This window comes from Rhinopithecus bieti, unplaced genomic scaffold (assembly GCF_001698545.2).
Source record: "Rhinopithecus bieti isolate Rb0 unplaced genomic scaffold, ASM169854v2 scaffold_9973, whole genome shotgun sequence".
Lineage (NCBI taxonomy): Eukaryota > Metazoa > Chordata > Mammalia > Primates > Cercopithecidae > Rhinopithecus > Rhinopithecus bieti.
Window position 1 is genome coordinate 127,316 of NW_016806267.1, and position 22,983 is coordinate 150,298.

The window sequence follows — 22,983 nt, forward strand, 5'->3', positions numbered from 1 at the left end:
CAGATGGTGTAGGGCCTTGCAGGCCCAGTCAACTTTCTTGATTTTCTCTCTCCGAGAGTGAGAGGAAGTCACTAGAGGTGAAATGATTTAACTTATACTTTCACTTTGATTGATAGCTTAAGAATAAATCATAGGGAGAAAGAATGCAAATACGGAGATGGATAAGGAGGCTATTGCCATAATCCAGGCAAGAGATCATGGTGGCTTGAATGAGTCTGCCTGGGGGATGTGAGAAAATATGATTTGTTTTTTAATATGTCTTGAAGATGGAACCATTAGGATTTTCTGGTAAAATGGATATAGGTTGTAAAAAAGGAGAGTCTACGGGTTTTCTTCTAAGTAAATATGAAACTTTAAGTTTATTGAAATGAGAAATTCTTTTAGAGAATAAGCTTTTGGATACAAGACAAATGAGAAGTTCCACTTGGAGTATATTGAATTTGAGATGTCCATTGGATATATGAAGTAAGATTGTCACACATGCAGTTGGAGCTCAGTAGAAAAGTCCAGGATGAATATATACCAGGAGGGACCTTGTACAGATTTCTAACGTATCAACCTTATAATTGCTCTTTTCATTGTGGTAAAAATACATATAACATAAAATTACCATCTTAACCATTTTTAAGCATAAGATCCAGTGGTATTAAAAACACTCATAGTGTCCTGTGTACCTGCTCTTTACAGTCCTTATATGTACTAAATGTTTATGTGGACTGGTGAATGGCTTCTTTTATTATTTTTCTGTAACCTTCTTTTTTCCAACTAATGCTTTGGCTTTAAAATAAAAAATAAAAATTAAAATTAAAATATATTTCTTAACATTATGAATGTTAGAATGTACGTTAGAAATCTGTACTCAAGAATTAAAGCATTTTCATTTTTTAAACAAGTATGAAACTATTAAGAAATAACATATTTTGGCATAAAATGAGTCATACAGATCATGCTTCTGCTAGTAGTTTAAATTGAAAAACCATAGCAAATATTATCTCCATATATATGGAATTTTTATTTTATTTACTTCAAGCCTTTAATTTGAGACATGATGGAAAAATCTTGTAGGCACACGGGGAAAGGCATGATTACTGCTGAGTGAAAACGATCTAACTGGAAAGTTTTAATGCCTGTCAGCTAATGTCAAAGCTGAAATTCTGGAAGTATGACATGCTGCAAGGCTGAAAGGAATGGAAAATTAGTGTTCCTCTTCTTTTTCTTCAACAGAATCCACACCAACCTCCTCACAATCCTTTTCAATGGCAGCCATGTCCTCACAGCCCTCAGCAAATGCTTCTTCTCCCATCCCCTCACCCACTTCCCAGTGAACAAAGGAACAGTTGGCATAACTCAAGTCAAACTTGCGGCCTAGGCAAACCCAGGCCTCAGCAATGGCTATGATGTTGCTCAGCATGCACGCAGCTCTCTTTATGTTGGCCAGATTTCCAGCAGGTACCACAGTGGGAAGCTGGCAATTAATGCCAACTTTGAGGCCAGTGAAACACCAATCCTCAAACTGGATGTTGCATTTGGTCTTGTTAGTGGAACGGCAGTAAGTATTGACATATTTGGGAACCACATTACCACAGTGTAATAGGCAGTAAGCCATGTATTTACCATAGTGATTCACAATCTGGTTGCCTGGCTCAAAATAAGCACTGGTGACCTCTGCTATGCATGGTAGTCTTACCCAGCAGAGATGACAGGACATATGTGACCAAAGAGAAGAGGATGCAGGAAGAGGGTACCAGGTCAGTCTGGAATTCTGTCAGACTCCATGAAATCTGAGAGAAGCAGTGATGGAGGATAATCTGGCTAAGAAAGCAGTTAAGATTAGGGTAGTTTGGGTGCTCAATATTGGGGTTTCTACAACAGATGCCATAGATGGCCTCATTGTCTACCATGAAGGCACAATCAAAGTGCTGCAGGGTGGTGCTGGTGGTGGAATGGAGTGGTAGAGCTCAACCGCAGCTGTGGAAACCTGCAGGGCTGGGTAAATGGAGAATTTCAGTTTAGACTTTGTGGCATAATCAACAGAGAGAAGTGAACCCAGAACCAGTTTCTCCACCAAAGCTGTGGAAAACCAGGAAGCCCTGAAGACCTGTGCACTGGTGAACCAGCTTGCGACTTTGGTCCAAGACAAGACCAATGTCTTGCCAATGTCGTGATCTCCACAGGCATAGTTATTGGCAGCATCTTCCTTGTCTGTGATGAGCTGCTCAGGGTGGAAGAGCTGGTGGTAGGTGCCAGTGCAAAATTCATCGATGACTGTGGGCTCCAGGTTTATAAACACTGCTCTGGACACAAACTTGCCTGCCCACTGAAGAGGCGTAGAATCAATCATCTCCTTACCCAGTGGTCTTGTCATTTGGCATTGCGTTATTGAGCTGGATGCTGTGTTCCAGGTAGTAGAGCTCCCAGCAGGCATTGCCACTCTGGACACCAGCCTCACCAAGGTGGATGAAGATGCACTCACACTTAGTGGCTACAAGTTAGAAAAGCAAAAGTCAGAAGACACCGGGTCTCTGTTACCATCCCTGACATGTTAAGAGTCAAGTAGGTAACACATTGTATTTGGAAATTGTTTTAAAAAAAGGGCATAAATAACTCATGAAACACTTTAAGAAGAAATGATAATGGAAATTAGAAAATAGTTCTATATGAATGATAATGCAAATACTATAAATCAAAATGTGTAGGATTTGGCTAAAACCACAATTATAAGGCAAAAGCCTTAATTGTGTCTATTAGGAAAGAAGAAAACCAAAATCAGCACAACTTCCATTTTACACAGGTAGAAAAGAGTAATGAAGTCATCCAAAGAAAGTAGAAAGAAGGAAAAAAATAAAATGAGAATAGAAGATTTTAAATGGAAAGTAACCAATAGCTAACCCCATCAGGGGCTGGAGGGAAGCAAAAATGGAGACATTTTGTTCAAGGGGTACATCGTTTATTTACAAAAGATGAATAACTTCTAGAGAGCTGCTGTACAGTTGTACTTAAAAATACTGCATTGTACACTTAAAAATTTGTCATGAGAGTAAATCGTAGGCTAAGTGTTCTTATCACAATAAAAAAATATAGAAACAGAGTAAAAAGTGCTCAAAGTTAATTCTTTACAATAAACTAACACAATAGACAAATCACTAGCAGATTAATAAGAGAGAGAAACTTTAATGAAAACTGGACCACAAAATCACAAAATAACACTTTGCCAATTATTTTGAAAATATATTTTTTAGAAAATAATACACTTTATGGAATAGATTCAAGAATAAATAAAAGTCTGAGTAATCCTATTAAAATAAATGCAATTAAATTAGTAGTCAACAATTTAAGCGTTGGTGGAAAACACAACAAAAATGACAATAACAAAGCCAAACCAACAATGACTGAAACAGGCAAAAACATGTAATCTAAATATATTTACAAGATAATTTCAGTAAACAAGGGTTTGATAGTATCTATTTTATTCACACTGTTCTAAAGAAAAATGAAAAGTAAGACAGTTCCTCAACAATTTTATATTTTGGTAAACTATACTTTGATAAAATCTGTCAGGGATGTTAATGAAAGAAAATTTCAGACCATTGTCTTTTATAAAATGGATATAAAATAATAGCTTAAACATTACCAAATATAACAAAGAAAAACATGCACATTGAAATCATGACAAAGAATGATGAATGTTTTCTTAAGAATGCAAGCATAACAATGTTAAAACATGTATTAGTGTAATTTATCACAATAACAAATTAACAGTTTTTAAAATACATGATTATTTCAATACATGCAGTAAAATCATTCAATAACTCAGGACTCCTTTATAATATAAACTCTTAATAAATAGGAGTAAGAGACCTTATTTAATGTGATAAAAAGTTAGCTACCAAATATTACCCATATTAACCGAGATACCTTATAATAAAATATTAAAAGCATGCCTTTCAATCGAGAACAAGGCTCCAATGCCTTCTTCTATTCATCATTGTATTGGAGTGCCTGCTAAATGAAAAAGGTATGCAAAATAAATTTGCAAGGGTTAGAAAAATATAAAACTGTCATCATTTGTAAAGATTATGATTACATATATGAAAGTCCAAGAGAAGTTACAGAGAATGATTATTTAAAAATTAAAGAGATTCATATATACAAACAGCAAACAATTAAAAATATAATTTCAAAACATAGCAATCACAGAAGCAATGAGAGTACTAGAAATAGATGTAACTTCACAGAGGCAAGACTTTAATGAGAAAGTCGTAAACCTTTATTGAAAGTTATAAAAGACCTAATTAAATGTACAGATATATTACTTATAAATAAGACTTACTATAACAAATATATGAGTTCTTCCTCCTATTTATCTATAATTTCAAAAAACCCCAATATTTCATCATTTTTATGGAGCATGATAAACTCATCTTAAAATTTGTATTAGACTATAAAATGCCTAAAATTGTTGAGACTTTTCGAGAAACAAAAATGATAATGGTCTACTCATTCAAAATATATTATGAAACTATACTAAACAAAAGTTTAACTGAAAAAGTAATAGATAGAAAAATCCATTTACTGAACAGATCAAGGTTCTACCCACACACACATGGGTAGGACCACATATACATGGTTCGATCTGTTCAGTAAATGATTCTGGGGTAATTGGTTATACATACAGAAATAACTAAGATCAAATATATCCCTACTTTATATAAAACACACATTTTTCTAATTGCATTAGAGGTATGAAATGAAAAGCAAAACTAGAAGATGTTTAGGAGAAGAAAAGTATTTTAAAATGTTGCTGTTCCTATATTTCTTAAGCAAATTACCCTGAAAAGGATGAAAATCAATCTGGATATAGAGAAGATATTTTCAGTTCAGAAAACCAAAATTTATTAGTGTATGGAATATGCAAATAATTTCTTCCAATCAAGAAAAAGAGAAGCTAGTTATTGAAAATGTTTAGCAAGAGATAATTGATAGAAGAGACCATAAACTGCAAATTAACGTTGAAAGAATGTTATATTCCATTAAGGATATGCAAACTAAAACTGCAATAAAATAACATTTTATATCCATCAGATTGGCAAAAATAATGTCTGATAAATTCAAGTGTTGGGAAACCAGGTCTCCTGTTGTCTGTGGTAGCATAAATTGGTAGAGATATTTGAATTGAATAGAAATTTGGTAGAGTGGTTTGGAAGAATTTGTCATGCATATTAAAACTTGTAGCTGCATTTCCAGAAGTCTTTCATAAACTCCTGCATATGTGCACAAGAAAACATAGAAAGGTGTGCTAATTTCAGCACTGTTTGTAAAAACAAACACACGGAAATAGCCTAATAATTGAAACAACGTAAGTAAGGGGATGGATAACAAACCATTGTTTATTCACTGGAAAAGATATCAGACAAAAGTGAAAAATATAAAAATGAATGAATTATATCTACCTACGTCAACAGGTATAATTCTCAAAAAAATACAATGCTGACTAAAGCAAAATGACACTAAAATACTTAACATTTGATACCATTTATGTAAAATTTTATACATGAAAATAATATTGTATATTGCAGTAGATATATTTACATATACTAAAAGTACAAAACAACATAGGTGAATAGAAACAAAACTAAAGAATTGTATTTATGAGGTGTGAGTGGGAAAGAAGAAGTGGGAGCAGGAAGGGCTTTTGTCTTAGTTGTAGATTTTTTTAAAAAATAGAGGAAATTGAGCCAAATGTAGAAAAATATTAATATCTCCTAGGCATCAATAGGACCTATAGTTTTCAGTTATTCCTTGCAATATTTTGTTATTAAAAATTATAACAAGAATGCATGAAGTATTGTGACTGCTTTAACATTCAGGTTCTATAGGATCACTGAAAACTACATAAGAAAACCAAATTATTTGGTTTCAGTGAATGTGTGAAATGCATTTGGATTTGGTGTCACTGATATACTGCATTTAGGAAGAAATAAATTCAATACACAGGAAACTGATAAATGTATGATTTTTATAGAAATAAATATTAAAATTTTTACTTATGAAATCTTGTTGTCCCATTTCCTTCCCTCCTACTCAGATAGAGAAATATGTATCTGAAATCATATATTACGTCTATGAGAAAATGGTATGAAGCACAGATACCATCTCTGTGTAAGTTTTCAGTAATGCTCCACGTGTAAAAAGTAAATAGTTGTTCTTGAAAATAAAGTCTATTATGCCTGATAAATACTGCCCTATGCCATGGTCTAAAATTTTTCATTATTTAAAATGTTACAAAGGCATAATTAACAATTATAATCAATATTTCTCATATTACATTCTATTTGAGTTTAATAATATGAGATTAACTTTTTCTTCTGGAGTCATTCTGCTTTACTATCTCATTTTCCTTCAGCAGTAATTATTCCAATTTGTCATGGTGTTACAGCAAAAATCCAAAAAACACAAAAAAAAACCTCTAAGCTCTTCTTGATGCCCTAAATTTTCTTGGATTTCACCAGTTTTGTTTATTAGGTCATACAAGATCTAATTCTGTATTAGCTGAGTTTATGATTTAATATTGATAGTGAGAGTGAAAATAATTTGGCCATTACATTACTCTCTTAAAATGGAAAGCTCTGTAAACACAGACACCTCTTATTAGCTCCATCTAGTCTTTGTTGCCATTAATCAGCATTGGAGATTGAGAGTTTTAGATCATTGTTTTTAAAATTGGTACTTGCTCAATTTCATAGCCTCCTTTACGTGTCTTGAAAACACATAAAACTGAGATATCTAAAGATCAAGACCATAGGGCACAGGATTTTCATCAAGCAGAGGGCACTAATTTGCACATATCTTTATTTTGCTAAATGATTACTACCAAGTGCAGATTAAGGCTTTGTACTAAGGTAATGTGGAGAGCTTTCAGGAAAGGCTATCCTGGGTCCAGAAGCTTAATGTGTAGGAAATCCAGTACTACAGATTAAACTAGTCTTGTAAGTCTTTCTTCTTCTTTACAGTCTCAAGAAGAGAGCTATCATCAAAAGAAACTGCAGTGGTAGTCATTTTATTTACATCACGTTCATGTGCATATACTCTGTGCTATAATCTTCAAAATTATGTTTATTGCTAAACTTTTTCCAGAAAACCCAAATCTAGTGTACGTTTTGTTTCCTTCTTAGATATTTTACCTGTTTTGTTGGCATGCACAACTTGAGGTAAGCCTGTTTCATCTTATGAGATTGAAACAAAACTCTTTTTGATCATAAGTATAGAATTGGACAATTCAGAGCAATTAGTGCTCTTATTGTCTCAGTGCGTGCCTTTGAAATGTTTATAGTAGGCTACGTTGTGAAGATATTGTGAAAGTATTTTTATGTTTCAAGATAGCAAACGCTTTGAATAAATCAGTAAAAATAAATTTTATTGGAAATTCTTGTTTTCATACAGATTTTGACTTTTCTGTTGATAACCAAACATTGGAGTATTGCTCATTTTTGCAGAATTTAAAGGTGTCTCAAGCAGCAGACTACTAGGATAAATAAAAATTAAAATGTATTTTCCTAGAACACCAGGAAAACATTTTAAATTTGAATTCATTTGGAAATGTATTTGTCTTTTTGTTGAGTACCTATCCAATGAATGACTAATTAGGTCCCATTTATTAAATAATAAAGGACTCTTGCGTTGCTATCATGGAAGCTACAGTGTAATCAGGATGACCAGGAACATATATAGGAAAAGTTGAAAAATAAGGCTAAATTACAGCAAGAGTAATGAAGATTACCCTTCACTAAGAATACTAATTCCAGAAGATAAGAGGCCACATAATGGGTTGGAGTGTTGAGAAAATCTATCGGAGTTTGAGCTGTAGAAGTTTAGGATGTAAGAAAAATTTTAAGATGAAACTTTTAGAAAAGCACATTAAATAGGCTAGGGAAACTGAGAATAGAAAGAAGGGGAAAAATTAATAAAGATTTAGCTAAGAAGACAAGATCAAAGAAAGATGGGGAGAAAAGAAAGATGGGGAGGTTGAGTTAGACATTAGCCTTGGGAAAAAAGATAGGCGTGTATTCACTGATAAATATAGAAAGGAAAAGACAGGTAAAAGTTCGAGATGTTTGAAACTTAAAAATTGTTTTAAAGACTCTATTTGACATATTGTTTGCATCATATGAAGTTAAAGGTATTAGACTATTTTTTAATTTATACACCAGCACATTCATATGGTTTAACATACTCAATCAGCTACTTCCTACTTCTAGTCTTCATATCTTGCTTTCTTTTCTCTAATATGTGAGGTTTTATCATAGTCTCACATATCAGATAGTTTTTTGTTTCCTTTCCCAGTTAGAAAATTATTTTAGGAAGACAGGAATTTTTCTGATGTTATTGTTATTGAAAAGCCATTGCAACGAGAACTTGTAGGAATGGTGTTTGATACTGTTAAGTGAATAAATAAGCTTGTTTATACTTTTGTTTTGCTCTTCATTATTTTCCTTGCTTTCTAATTAAAGATGATTTTGGAATTATCAAAAGTAAGACATACATTCAATACAGAATCAAGGATGATCAAAAGCAATGCTGCTTCCAAAGAGGGCCCAACTGAAACCAGGTAGCATGAATGTGCAGTGGGCAAGATCGCTGTATTTCTAGGATGAATGCTATGTTAGTCCATTTGCATTTCTTTCTATAAAGGAATGGCTGAGGTTTATTTGGCTCACAGTTCTGCAGGCTGTACTAGCAAGGCACCAGCATCTGCTTGGCTTCTGGTGAGGCCTAGGAAGTTTTTACTCATCACAGAAGTCAAAGTGGGAGCAAGTGTGTCACATGGCAAGAGAGAGAAAGCAAGGAGTTGGTGGGGGGAGTGCCACATGCTTTCAACAACCAGGTATCTTGGGAACTGATTCTACTCATTACTGCAGGGAGGGCACCAAGCCATTCACGAGGGATCTGCTACCATGTCACAAATGCTTTCTTCCCATCAGGCCCCACCTTCAACACTGGGGATCACATTTTAACATGAGATTTGGAGGGAACCAACATCCAAACTATATTATATGCTGTTTTTAAAATACTGTATTATAAAGTGCTCCTTATAAAATGCCAGTGGTGGACAAAAAATTGAATTGGAGATAATTACTAGAGAAAGGAATTGATTCATGTAAGAAACAAGCAGGGTCCAGGTGAGGTTTTCCAGCATAGCCATGAGGCTAATAAAGATAGTAGCCATCAGTTGACAATTGATCCTAGCAAGGAAAAACACCTTAGCGGGTCTGGGGAAGTGGGAAATTATGTTTGTAAAGGGGAAATACGAAGTTTAATATAGAGGGGATGGTGATCAAACGGAATTTCTGGGTTGAATCTTCTTCATAAGTAGAGAAATAGTATGCATCTCCTTTACTCTGAAAGAACACTGCCTGGGTTTTAAGAAACTAGGCCCTATCGAAGTAGCCAACATTCTTGTCCAGTCACCAAATACCCTCTTCTTCCTATCCTGGTTTATGTGCATTTCTTTTTAAATTCTAGTAAGCCCTTTCTTACTCCATTAAGTGTCCATATATATTATGTCTTTCTTTTTTTTTCTCTCTCTCTCTTTCATGCAATACCTCCTGGCATCCATGTATCACCAATTAAAAGGGTAAAAGGGTAAAAAATACCTGCAAATGATAGATATTAATAGATAGGTAGGTAAGTAGGTAGCAGGGGGAGGGGAGAGAGAGAGAGAGAGAGAGAGAGAGAGAGAGAGAGAGAGAGAGAGAGAGAGACTAAGTCTAGCTTATAATTTCAGGGGAATCTCAGATCTCTTGAGTCTTTAAGGATTTTTTTAATTATTATAAGGATTTCAATCTGACAAAAGGTTTAAATCATTACTATATAGTTTCCTTGTTGAAACATATTGAAGAAGACTCAGTCAAAATATTTGTTGGCATAATGTTCATTTTAGGAAATCAGAGCATATCTACTTCCTTTAAATGTCCTGAAGTTCCCACTTTATTTGTTGGTATGTCATACAAACAGTTTCTGTGATTTACTATGAACTTAGTGAATTGAATAGCTTTTAATATGATTTTTGTCTATTATTAAACATATGTGTAATTAACTTTAAAGAATTTTTATGTTTATGAGTTGGGAGTTCATTTGACAAAAAAATGACTGCCATGTGTGAAATTGTGCTAAATAATCAGAAAAGTAACTTTTAATAGAGCATGGTTAATTTTACCTTAACTTGGTAGAGATAGTTATATCATCTTGGCAGTGTTATTCTACAATCTCAAACATCTTCCAGAGATAAAGCAGCAGCATCAATTAAAAATTCCAGAGCAAAATTAATGTCAGACTTCAAAATGAAAATATTTAATTTTCAAAATTTACCCTCTGCTGGTATTTTGAAGTATAAAATGTATTTACCTTATATTGCTAAAATAATGAGATCTAGCATTTATAAAATATTATACATTTGCCTTCTTCATCCAAATGTTTTTACATATACTCCTTAATTTTGCCCTCACCATCATCTATTTTTGACAAAATGTTTGACCAGGATTTTAAATATAAAAGGGCAGTAAGCACTTAATATTTATATCATTTTAATTCATCAAAATGTAAATTTTATCTTCACCAGGAGAGTGAGTCACTAATAGACATAAGAATATGTTGTATTTATAATACATTTTACAGGGATTGCTTTGTATGCATTTAGACTGCAAGTGGGAACTACAATCACGGGAACTGTGTGAATCATTATGTTTCACAGTATGAGATGCCTGGCCTCAACTGTAAGTGATGAGAGTTTTAGATTGGACTTACTAAATGTGTAATTATATACAGAGATAGCAACATGGACTATCAAGGTTTGAGAAGATTTGTACATACTTTGAACCCTAGAGCACATGACTTCCAAGAAACAACTGGAGGCATAATTTTCAAAATAAATAGCCAATTTTAATTTGTGTTTTCTGTGGGGAAACACAAATTAGTGAAAGTTTGCTAAAATGTTATAGGTTGTGAGTTTTTATGATACCATCTGCTGTTGTAGCATAATTAGATATTTTTAAAATAACTTTTAATTTTGTGACAAGTGACCCTTTACATATGTGATTTATAAAGTGATTGTATTTACTTGTGGTGTATTCTTTTGAGATTCTCATTAATACTAATGGTTTCCTGTCCCCTAAAATGCAAATGATAGGTATTAATAGGTAGGTAGATAGGTAGGTGGGGGCGGGGGGGAGAGAAAGAGACTAGGTCTAGCTTATAATTTCAGGGAGATCTCAGATCTCTTGAGTCTTTAAGTATCCATTGATCTCAGATGCTCTCCTATGACAGTTACTTCATATATTTGAATATGTCAATAAACTGCTTAGATTCTGGATATAGAGAACTCACCTGAGGATAGTTATGTTATTTTGATATAAGACCCCTGCTTGAGCTACTCATTTAAAATTTTACAAACGAAATAACCTACTTAAATTGAAATCCTCACCAGCTCTTACATTTCTATATAGGGTTTAAACTATTTAGGATTATAAGGAGGGATGAGATTTAAAAGTTGACATAGCCAGTCGTGGTGGCTCATGCCTGTAATCTCAGCACCTTGGGAGGCTGAAGTGGGCAGATCACAAGGTTAGGAGTTCAAGATCAGCCTGGCCAACATGGTGAAACCCCTTCTCTACTAATAATACAAAAATTAGCCAGACATGGTGGCACATGCCTGTAATTCCAGCTACTCTAGAGGCTGAGGCAGAAGAATCACTTGAACCTGGGAGGCAGAGGTTTCAGTGAGCTGAGATTTTGCCACTGTACTCCAGCCTGGGCAACAGAGTGAGACTCTGTCCAAAAAAAAAAAAAAAAAAAGTTGACATATTTGGGTATACTCTATTTTACTAGGACAAGTTTTATGGTTGCCTAGTTTAAGTTAATAACCTAATTTTACCCTTTCTTTTTGTCTTAGGTCTTGAGCATCTTTCCAGATTTTTTCTGCTGGGCTCACCATTATTTTGGCTTTGAAGCTCAACGTGATAGAGATGATCATGAGGCATGCCATGTGTAGATGTCTTTCAGCTAATAAATGACCATCCTCAAACTGAGCTTGTCAATAGTGGCTTTTCAGATGAGAGCAGGGACAGAACCTTACCTAGGTGTGCACTTGGCTTGATTTAAATTACAATTGCACAAAAACAGCAAAGAAGTTAGCAGTAGTCTTGCCCCTTGATTCTTGAGACCGTGTTCAACTGATTACAAAAGACACAGCAAGTTCTGGCCATCCTCCTGCTCCCTTTCTAGGCTTCTAGCCCCTCATTTTGCCTTACAGCAGAGCTCCACTGGACAGGCAATTAGCATGGGATTGGAGGCCATTCTCCAGCTTTCTGCATCTGCCAAATGATGGAAAGGGTTTGCCTTTTTCAGATCTTTCTGAAAGGGATCACCCATTTCTTTTAAACATCTAATATATTTCAAACAGGATGGCTATAAAAAGTAACCAGTTACATGTATAACACTATTGCTTTCTCAACAATCAGTGAAGACAGTTGGATTTACAGCCAGAAGACAATCACATTATATTGAACCACATATTCATACTTCATTTATTTCTCCCTCAAGCACTGCAGCTGTAATAGCTCCTAGGAAGCTTTAAAAATACGCAAGAACGTTTTAAACCTCCAGGAACACTCAGACTTCAAACTACTTTTTCTTCTTGTATAACATCTTTAAATAATTAATTATTTCTTTTGTTTCTTTTTTAGTGTTCTTGTTTGGGAAATATTAAGATAACTGGGAATGAAAAAAAAAAGGAGAAGGAATTTGTGATTTTTCAATTTCCATAAAATCAACAACCTTGCTTTCTAGAGTGGATTCTTACAGAGGTCAATGGTACACTTGTGTGTTGTTGAAAATTGTTAGCACTCCTATCTAAATGCCACAGGATAGTATTCCAAAGACTGTGAACAACAACTCCAGGGCTCCCCGGGATCCTCAGTTGCTATTACCACCAGTGGATTTTTTTGAAAATCATTTTTAAGAAATGGTCATAAGCAGGAATCAAATGGTTTGGAATGAATCTGTTTTGTTGGAAGAAGGGGTTTAATTAAATTTCGAGCTGCACAAATTAATCTGGACTTTAGTGAGGGCCTGAAAATTGATTAAAGTGTGAGCACCTATTCAGAAAGTACTTGACCAGGAAATAAATTCATTTCTTTGAGGTCAGTGACCCTACAAGTTGACAAGTGATTCAGACTAATACACACCTGGGTTTCAAGTTTCACATATTGCTTGGCAGGAGCTTCTGCCCTATCCCCTACCCCCAGTGCTGCTTATCATCCACCTCATCTAGTTGTCACCTTTTCTCTGGACCATTTTCTGACAGAAACCCTTTGCAGAGTTTTTTTTTGAGGGGGTCAGGGGGTTGGGGGGCATTGCAATCAGTGCAATGTTTCATTTTACTTGTTTTATTCAAGATTGAATCATAACATTATGATTTAAAAATAAGACAGAAAATGACTACCTAGATTAAACTTATCCTCTTAAAGATAATAAATGTCCATCAAACAGAATGATTTATAAAATAGTTTCATAAAATTCCACTTGATTTAATGATCTATCTAATTTTTTGCAATGTCTTTTTTTTTTTCTTCTTGGGAGCTAAACACACATAGCACGCACTCGTGTGCGTACACACACACACAGGCACACACACAGACATGCCAAGCATTTGGAGACTCTCCTCTATATTATCTTTAGTAATACAAGGTTGGGGGTCAAGTCTAACTGTAAGTGAATATTGAAATAATTAGAGCAATTTTGTGTGAGAGTAAGGAAAAAGATTTACTGTTTATTCTAAGAAGATAGGAAATTGCAAAAATAAAAAGTATCATTGATTTCAAAGGATAACTTGAAACAGGATTCAGTCTTGCTACCCTCATTTAAAAAATAAGAAATTGTGGTCTTAGAAGGTTCTGATCTACTACATTTTTTCATAGTTCACACGAAGTGGCAATGGGATGATTTAAGGTGTTTTTATTTCCCCTTGATTTAATGTCAAGTATAATTTAGTGGACAATTATATGCAATACCTTTGATAATTAATTTTCCACACGAAATTAAGCTTTGGCAATCCTTCTCTTAGTCTGGTGTCATTATTCTTGTAGAATAATGTACACGTTAACTTTGTTTTCTTTTCTCTTTCTCTATTAATGCTTGTTTTTTTCAAATAAATATTAACTATTCCACATAACTTCTAAGTTTCAGATTTTAATAATAATTTTTTTATTACAGGGTCAGCATATCCTTTGCAAAAAAAATCCTTAGCAAATACCTAGAGAAGTTAGAGTTTAGCAGAGCAGGACTTTTCTTCATTTTTTAAATTAAAAAATTGAATCAACTCTGTGTGTACTTCAACAACTTTCTACCCTCAGAAGAGAAGATTTTAATATGGTTAAATCCGAACATACATTTGAAAAAATTAGAAATAATGGCCTTATCAGATAGTTACTTATACTTTTTAAAAAATACTTTAAGTTCTGGGATACATGTGCAGAATGTGCAGGTTTGTTACATAGTATAAACATGCCATGGTGGTTTGCTGAACCCATCAATCCGTCATCTACATAGCTATTTCTCCTAATGCTCATCTACATAAGTATTTCTCCAAATGCTATCCCTCCCCTAGTCCCCTACCCGCAACAGGCCACAGTGGGTAATGTTTCCCTCCCTGTGTCCATGTGTTCTCATTGTTCAACTCCCACTTATGAGTGAGAACATGCAGTGTTTGGTTTTCGGTTCCTGTGTTAGTTTGCTAAGAATGATGATTTTCAGCTTCATCCATGTTCCTGCAAAGGACGTGAACTCCTTCTTTTTTATTGCTGCATAGTATTCCATTGTGTATATGTGCCACATTTTTTTATCCAGTCTATCATTGATGGGCATTTGGGTTGGTCCCAAGTCTTTGCTATTGTGAACAGTGCTGCAATAAACATGTGTGCATGTGTCTTTATAGTAGAAGGAATTATAATCCTGTGGATATATACCCAGTAATGAGATTGCTGGGTCAAATGATATTTCTGGTTCCAAATCCTTGAGAAATCGCCACACTGGTTTAACTTCCACAGTGGTTGAACTAATTTACACTCCCATCAACACTGTAAAAGCATTCCTATTTCTCCACAGCCTCATCAGCATCTGTGTTTCCTGACTGTATAATGATTGCCATTCTAACTGGCGTGAGATGGTATCTCATTGTGGTTTTGATTAGCATTTCTCTAATGACCAGTGACAATGAGCTTTTATTCATGTTTGTTGGCCACATAAATGTCTTCTTTTGAGAAGTGACTGTTCATATCCTTTGTCCACTTTTTGAAGGGGTTGTTTTTTTCTTGTAAATTTGTTTAAGTTCTTTGTAGATTCTGGATATTAGCCCTTTGTCAGATGAATAGAATGCAAAACATTTTCCCATTCTGTGGGTTGCCTGTTCACTCTGATGATAGTTTCTTTTGCTGTGCAGAAGCACTTTAGTTTAATTAGATCCCATTTGTCAATTTTGGCTTCTGTTGACATTGCTTTTGGTGTTTTAGTCATGAAGTCTTTGCCCATGGCCATGTCTGGAATGGTATTGCTTAGGTTTTCTTCTAGGGTTTTTATGGTTTTAGGTCTCACATTGAAGTCTTTAATCTATCTTGAATTAATTTTTGTATAAGGTGTAAGGAAGGGGTCCAGTTTCAGATTTCTGCATATGGCTAGCCAGTTTTTCCAGTGCAATTTATTAAATAGGGAATCCTCTCCCCATTGCTTGTTTGTGTCAGGTTTGTCAAAGAACAGATGATTGTATATGTGTGGCATTAATACTGAGGCCTCTATTCTGTTCCATTGGTCTATATATCTGTTTTGGTGCCAGTACCATGCTGTTTTGGTTACTGTTGCCTTGTAGTATAGTTTGAAGTCAGGTAGCATGATGCCTCCAGCTTTGTTCTTTTTACTTATGATTGTCTTGGCTATATGTGCTATTATTTGGCTCCATATGAAATTTAAAATAGTGTTTTATAATTCTGTGAGGAAAGTCAGTGGTAGCTTGATGGGGAAAACATTGAATCCATAAATTACTTTGGGCAGTATGGAATATTTTTCCATTTGTTTGTGTCCTCTCTTATTTCCTTGAGCAGTAGTTTGTAGTTCTCCTTGAAGAGGTGCTTCACATCCCTTGTAAGTTGTATTCCTAGGTATTTTATTATCTTTGTAGCAATTGTAAATGGGATTTCACTCATGACTTGGCTCTCTGTTTGTCTGTCATTGGTATATAGGAATGCTTGTGATTTTTGCACGTTGATTTTGTATCCTGAGACTTTGCTGAAGTTGCTTATCAGCTTAAGGAGATTTGGGGCTGAGACGATGGGGTTTCCTAAATATACAATCATGTCATCTGCAAACAGAGACAGTTTGACTTCCTCTCTTCCTATTTGAATACGCTTTATTTCTTTCTCTTGCCTGATTGCCCTAGCCAGAACTTCCAATACTATGTTGTATAGGAGTGGTGAGAGAAGGCATCTTGTCTTGTGCCAGTTTTCAAAGGGAATGCTTCCAGCTTTTGCCCATTCAGTATGATATTGGCTGTGGGTTTGTCACAAATTGCTTTTATTATTTTGAGATACATTCCATTAATACCTAGTTTATTGAAAGTTTTCAGCATGATGGGGAGTTGAATTTTATTGAAGGCCTTTTCTGCATCTATTGAGATAATCATTTGGTTTTTGTCATTGGTTCTATTTAGGTGATGGATTACATTTATTGATTTGTGTATATTGAGCCAGCCTTGCATCCCAGGGATGAAGCCAACTTGATCATAGTGGATAAGCTTTTTGATGTGCTGCCGGATTTGGTTTGCCAGTGTTTTATTGAGGATTTTTGCATTGATGTACATCAGGGATATTGGCCTGAAATTTTCTTTTTTTGTTGTGTCTCTGCCAGGTTTTAGGATTAGGGTGATGCTTGCCTCATAAAATGAGTTAGGGAGGATTCCCTCTTTTTCTATTGTTCGGAATAGTTTCAGAAGGAATGGTACCAGCTTCTCTTTGTACCTCTGGTAGAATTCGGCTGTGAATCCATCTGGTCCTGGACTTTTCTTGGTTGGTAAGTTACTGCCTCAATTTCAAACATTCATGTCTGCTGAAGCTGCGTCTACAGCTGGCCCTTCCCCCAGGTGCTCTGTCCCAAGGAGATGGGAGTTTTATCTATAAGCCCCTGACCAGGGCTGCTGCCTTTCTTTCGGAGATGCCCCACCCAAAGAGGAGGAATCTAGAGAGGCAGTCTGGCTGCAGCAGCTCTGCTGAGCTGCAGAGAGCTCAGCCCAGTTCGAACTTCCGGGATGGCTTTGTGAGGGGAAAACCGCCTACTCAAGCCTCAGTAATGGTGGACGGCCCTCCCCCTACCAAGCTCCAGGGTCCCTGGTTAACTTCAGACTGCTGTCCTAGCAGCAAGAATTTCAAGCCAGTGGATCTTAGCTTGCTGGGCTCCTTAGGGATGGGATCCACTGAGCTAGACTACTTGGCTCCCTGGCTTCAGCCCCCTTTCCAGGGGAGTGAATGGTTCTGTCTGGCTGGAGTTCCAGGCACCACTGGGGTATGAAAAAAAAACTCCTGCAGCTACCCAGGCTGGGTAGCCTCTGGGGAGCTGGGACTAGAGATGCACGCCAGAATTCCTGACTAATTTTTTGTGTTTTTAGTAGAGACAGGGTTTTGCTATGTTGCTCAGGCTGGTCTCAAACTCCTGGGCTCAAACAATCTGCCTGCCTTGGCATCCCACAGTGCTGGGACTACAGGTGTGAGCCACCATGCCTGGCCTATAGTGATTTTTTAATGTATAAATTCATTTAAAAATAATCTCTATTTTCTCATATATATCAATCATGGAGATTCAGGGGTATTTCTCCTTATGTATTTCTCACTCCCAAATCAGCATTATACTTGAGAGTGAATAATGAGCGTGTACATTAAAGTCAGGAAAAAATGTCAGGATGCCCATTCTCATCAGTATCTTTTAACATTGTTTTGAAATTACTGTTAAGGAGTGGGATTGAAAAGATTAGGTGGTGGAGAGACAATGCTTTTTTTTTTTTTTTTTCTTTTTTGCTTTATTCCTTTATATGTTGTTTATATTTATTACTTTTAAAAAATAAAAACACTATCACTACAAACAGACATCTCTATGTATAAAGTTTACATTACATAGCATGGTCTATATTAAAAAAGAATTAGAGTCTGACTCACTTCTCAAACTTGCTAAATTCTGTTACTCTGGACTATTGAGAGTAGAAGATTGTAGATTTAGGGGTAGGAGTTAGGTGAAAGTAGAAATAAGCCAGGTTGGAGATTTTAGGATGAGAGGCAGACATTAGTTTTGGTCAATATTGAACCAGGTGAAATAAATCATTAAGATTCAGGAGTCATCGTAGTCCACCAGGCTTTGAACAAAGGAAGGGTATAGAAAGTACTTCCTACGTATCAGGCACAACTTATTTTGGCTGACTTAATTCTATAAATTTTCTTAAAAGGTAGAACTAGTCATCTTTATTTTATACTGGGGAAATATAGAGAGAAATTAAGTAATCTAGGAAGGCTTGGACTTGAACCCATGTCAGTCTAACTCTAAAGACTACACTCTTAACTACTAAAGTATACTTCTACTTATTTGGATGTTTCTCAAGTAGCAGCTCTGAACTTCAGGCAAATCCATCAGATTAATTCTGTTGGTTTATCTTTCCCACATGGACACCATCACTATTTTGAATGCTGCTTTCAAACTCAGATTTTCCCAGTAATTTACAGGAACTACATTGATTTTTTAAAGCATTTTTCAGAATTTTTTGCCTATAAGTGCGTTTTTTTCAAACTCTGGATTCAAACCAGTAATGGGTCATGGAATCAATCTAGTGGTTGTGATTAGCATATTTTTTCTTCTTTTTTCTTCATTCAGACCCAAAGCATCAACACTCATTAGGTGAGCTGCTGCTGACAAAAAATATTGTCATCCTAATAGTGTATTTTAAATGTAATAATGCAGAATAGGAATATAGGGATAAATAGAAAATATCAGAGTTTACTAAACATAATGGTGACAAATATTCTGCGAGACATTATTTCCAGATATACATAGACACACACACACACACACACACACACCCCATTATGTATGGATTTCTATGTAAAATCTATTCTTTACATTGAAAGGTTTAAAAGGCACTGGTCTATAGAATATCTTGGCTTCAGATTAAGTGCTATTTTATTTCCTGATTTTTATTTCAAGTAAGTCCTGTCTCCCTAATAAATATAAACCTAATTGCAAGCGTAAAGGTAAAATAGCATACATCTCTAAGTTTATTATTGCACCTAACCTGATGCTTGGCACATAACAGGTTCTCAACAAATATTATAATAATTGTAAATGTAGGTGAAGAGGCCAGGATAGCACGGGGAAGCAGTGGGCAGCTGGCCAAATCCGTAGCTAAGCTCTTGTAGCTCTGGCCTCCAAAACTGCTAGACCAAGGCAGAACTGAGAGACACCAAACAGCAAGATGCAAGGTGTCAGATAGGAGCACTGATTATTTTATATGGCTTGTTTTTTTTTTCCTCATGATCAATGTGGAAAATACGCACTACAAAGAAAGGAAGAAAAGGGAAAAATACACCCATAATCCTAAAACTGAGATAACCACGATTATTTATAACATTTACAGCCCATTAACATTTGCTACATCTTTCTCCTGTCTTTCCTGTAGTATTACTCTGATAGTACCCTATGCATGTGCCTTACCATATAATAAATTCTCTTCATAATTATAGTTTCATTGGTTATATAATAGCTAATTCTAGCTCTGTTTCACAGCTTATTCAAGCATTCTCTTACTGTCAAACATGTTAGATTGTTTCCAATTTGTAATATTATAAATAATGACTTAACTAACAGCTTTATGTAAAAATTTCCTGACTTTTTTTATTTCCTTAGATTCTCAAAATGAAATAAATTGATAAAAAATGGACTTTTAAAGGCTCTTGATATATATTATGAGGTCTTGGATCACTCGTTGTGATCAAATTTTAAATGGCAAGGCACTGTGTCCTAGGACACCCCACTTAAAGGGCCATTGTATTTTCATATGGATTGATTTTGGTGATTTTAATTACCCATATGCGTTTCCTCTTTTGTTACCTGAAAGTATCTATTGAGTTTAATCTAAAAAAATCTCAATTGGCCTGCAGAGCAATTACCATTTCCCTTACGAATGTTTGCAAAGCCAGAATTTTAACTGTAAATGAGGTTTGTGCATCTATGTTTGGATTGTATATGATGTCTCAGATTTAGGGTACTGATGTGGATAAAAGACTTATCCTTTGTTCAAATGATAATAATATACTGTCTTTATTTTTTGGTTGTATGTAGTGAAGCATGTTGCTTTTCTGTATTTATCAACACTGCCCACAATGTGAGTGGGTGGAATGGAGGATTAATAAAGAAACCTTGAAGGCAACCTATTTTTATGTGTTTCCTAGTTTATTAGAATAGAATCCTATTTTCATTCTATTCCTCTAACAGTTTATTTTTTCTCCTCAAGCAGACAAATCTTTGTTGTCTAGGAACAAAATTTAAATAATGCTCCAGTTATGATAGATCTTCTGATATAGGAGGAGATATTTCTGGTAATAAATTAGACATTTTCTGTAGCCTAGCATTTGATCACAACTATCAAATATGCCAGCATGTATTGATTTGCCATGATGGTAATTAAGAACCACATATTTCACCAAGTTATATTAACTTCACTCAATTCTTCTTTTTTTTTTTTTTTCTCCTGGTTCCATTGAAAATCAGATTAAAAGAATGCCATGAGAGAATGTGCAAGTTAACCTATTCTACCTCTCTCCCTTTTCTGCATCTCAGGATACTTTTCAGGACCCCTTGCTATCTCAGGGACTCAGCCAAAGGCATCACAGTAGATTCAGTCAAAGACAGTGCCATGGACTGAATATCTGTATCCCCTTAAACTCATATGTTGAAGCTCTGACCCTAAATGTAACTGTATTTGGAGATGGGACCTCCTAAGAAGTAATTAAGGTTAAATGAGGTAATAAGGGTGGGACCCTGATCCAATAGGATTAATATCCTCGTAAGAGACACCGGAGAGCGCGTGTGTGCACTTTCTGTTTTTCTGTCTCCATCTCTGTCTCTCTCTCCCTGTCTCTCTTTATCTGTTTGTGTGTCTTTCTATCTCTCTGTCTCTCTCTCCCCTATGCATGTACCAAGGAAAGGCCATGTGAGGACATACGGAGAAGGTGGCTGTCTATAAGCCAGGAAGAGAGCCCTCGCCAAAAACTGAATTGGCCAGAAACTTGATCTTGGACTCTAACCCCTAGAACTGTAAGAAAATATTTCTGTGCTTTTTAAGTTACCCAGTCTATGGTATTTTTTTATGGAAGCCCAAGCCGAATACTGGAAGGTGGTGGCCAACAGTTTGAGGACAGGAGGAGGGGGGGGTCTGCTTTCTTCTCACCATTTCCTTCTGCATCCTGTGTTGTCTCTGCAAGTGCTTCTCTTTCATAACTCCAGTCCCTCAAAGAAGCCATGCACCCTGAGATCGCACTTCTGACCAAGATGTTTCCACCATGGCTCTGGCTCCCATACAGTGGAAAGTGCTCCCTTCCATTGTCCCTCCTGTCCTAGAGATAGTAATGGCTTCTTGCTGTTGCCAATCTATATTTGCACTACTCACCTCTGTTTGTTTCTCAACAATTGCATTATCTATTGTCTTAGTCTGTTTTGTGTTGCTATAACAAAAATACCTGAGACTGGGTAATTTATAAAGAAGAGAAATTTATTTTCTCACAGTTCTGGAGGCTGGAAGTCCAAGATCAAGGTGGCAGCTGATTCAGTTGTCTCGTAAGGGCTGCTCTATGCTTTCAAATGGTGCCTTGTTGCTACATCCTCCAGAGGGGAGAAACACTGTGTCCCCACATGACACAAGGTGGAAGAGTAAGTGGGATAAATGTTACTTGCATCCTCTTTTTTTTATAGGGGTCAGAATTCCATTCGTGAAGGGAGAAGCCCTTATGACCTAATCACCTCTTAAAGGCCACACCTCTTAATAACATCACATTGACCGAGTTTCAATGCCAGAATTTTGGAGGGGACATATTCAAACCATATAACCTGGAAAACAGTTTTCTATAGTAAATCTGTCTGGTTGAAAAACTCAGAGCATGATTTCAGCTTTCTTGGATAGACTTGACTGCTACAGAGGCATTTTAATAAGGCTTAACAGTCTTTCAGGGTTTAGAATGAATCTTTCAGGTAATAATTGTTGGAGAGTTTGTGTAACCACTCTGACTTGTCAAATTAGTAATGTGAAACCTATTTTACCGTCCTTTTCTACTAAAGTCTTCCTCTTTTATTCTCATAACTCATAATGCATTTAAACAGCAAAACTGCACATTAAAAGTTCCTTCCAGCATATTATATGTTGCTGCATTCACTTTTATTTTCACTCATGTTTCTTTTTTCCTCCCCTATCTTACTCAACAACTTAGTTTTGTTATAAAGATTTTCAGTTTGAATGAAAAAAATGATTGAAGCAAAATGATCCATGATCAAATTTAACACTAGGAGACTCAGAGAAATCATGAACTCCGACGCCGATTTTGTCACTGATTGCTTCAGTAAAATCTTTAATGGTTCTTTAGATGATGTATTGGATGATGAGTTCTGATTCCCACAGATAATTGAGTTCTATACCCCTAGGTTTGATTTTTTTTTTTTTTTTTTTTTTTTTTTTTTTTTGGTTCACACTTTGAATTGTGCCCAGAAAATTCTCTGGATAGAATTTGATTGCAGATGTCTATTATATTCCAATGAACACATATCAGTTCAGTCTTCCAAAACATTTTATAATGGAGTGTAGCTGACCTTGTAATACAGTAGCACACTTATCAGGCCATTAAAATGTCCCTCTTATGT

At 35.5% G+C, this 22,983-nt stretch overlaps 1 pseudogene; it reads right to left on the minus strand.

Annotated features, from left to right (window-relative positions):
• Positions 1–1,000: 1,000 nt before the first annotated feature.
• On the minus strand, positions 1,001–22,006 carry LOC108531764 (tubulin alpha-1 chain-like; annotated as a pseudogene).
• Positions 22,007–22,983: the final 977 nt, after the last annotated feature.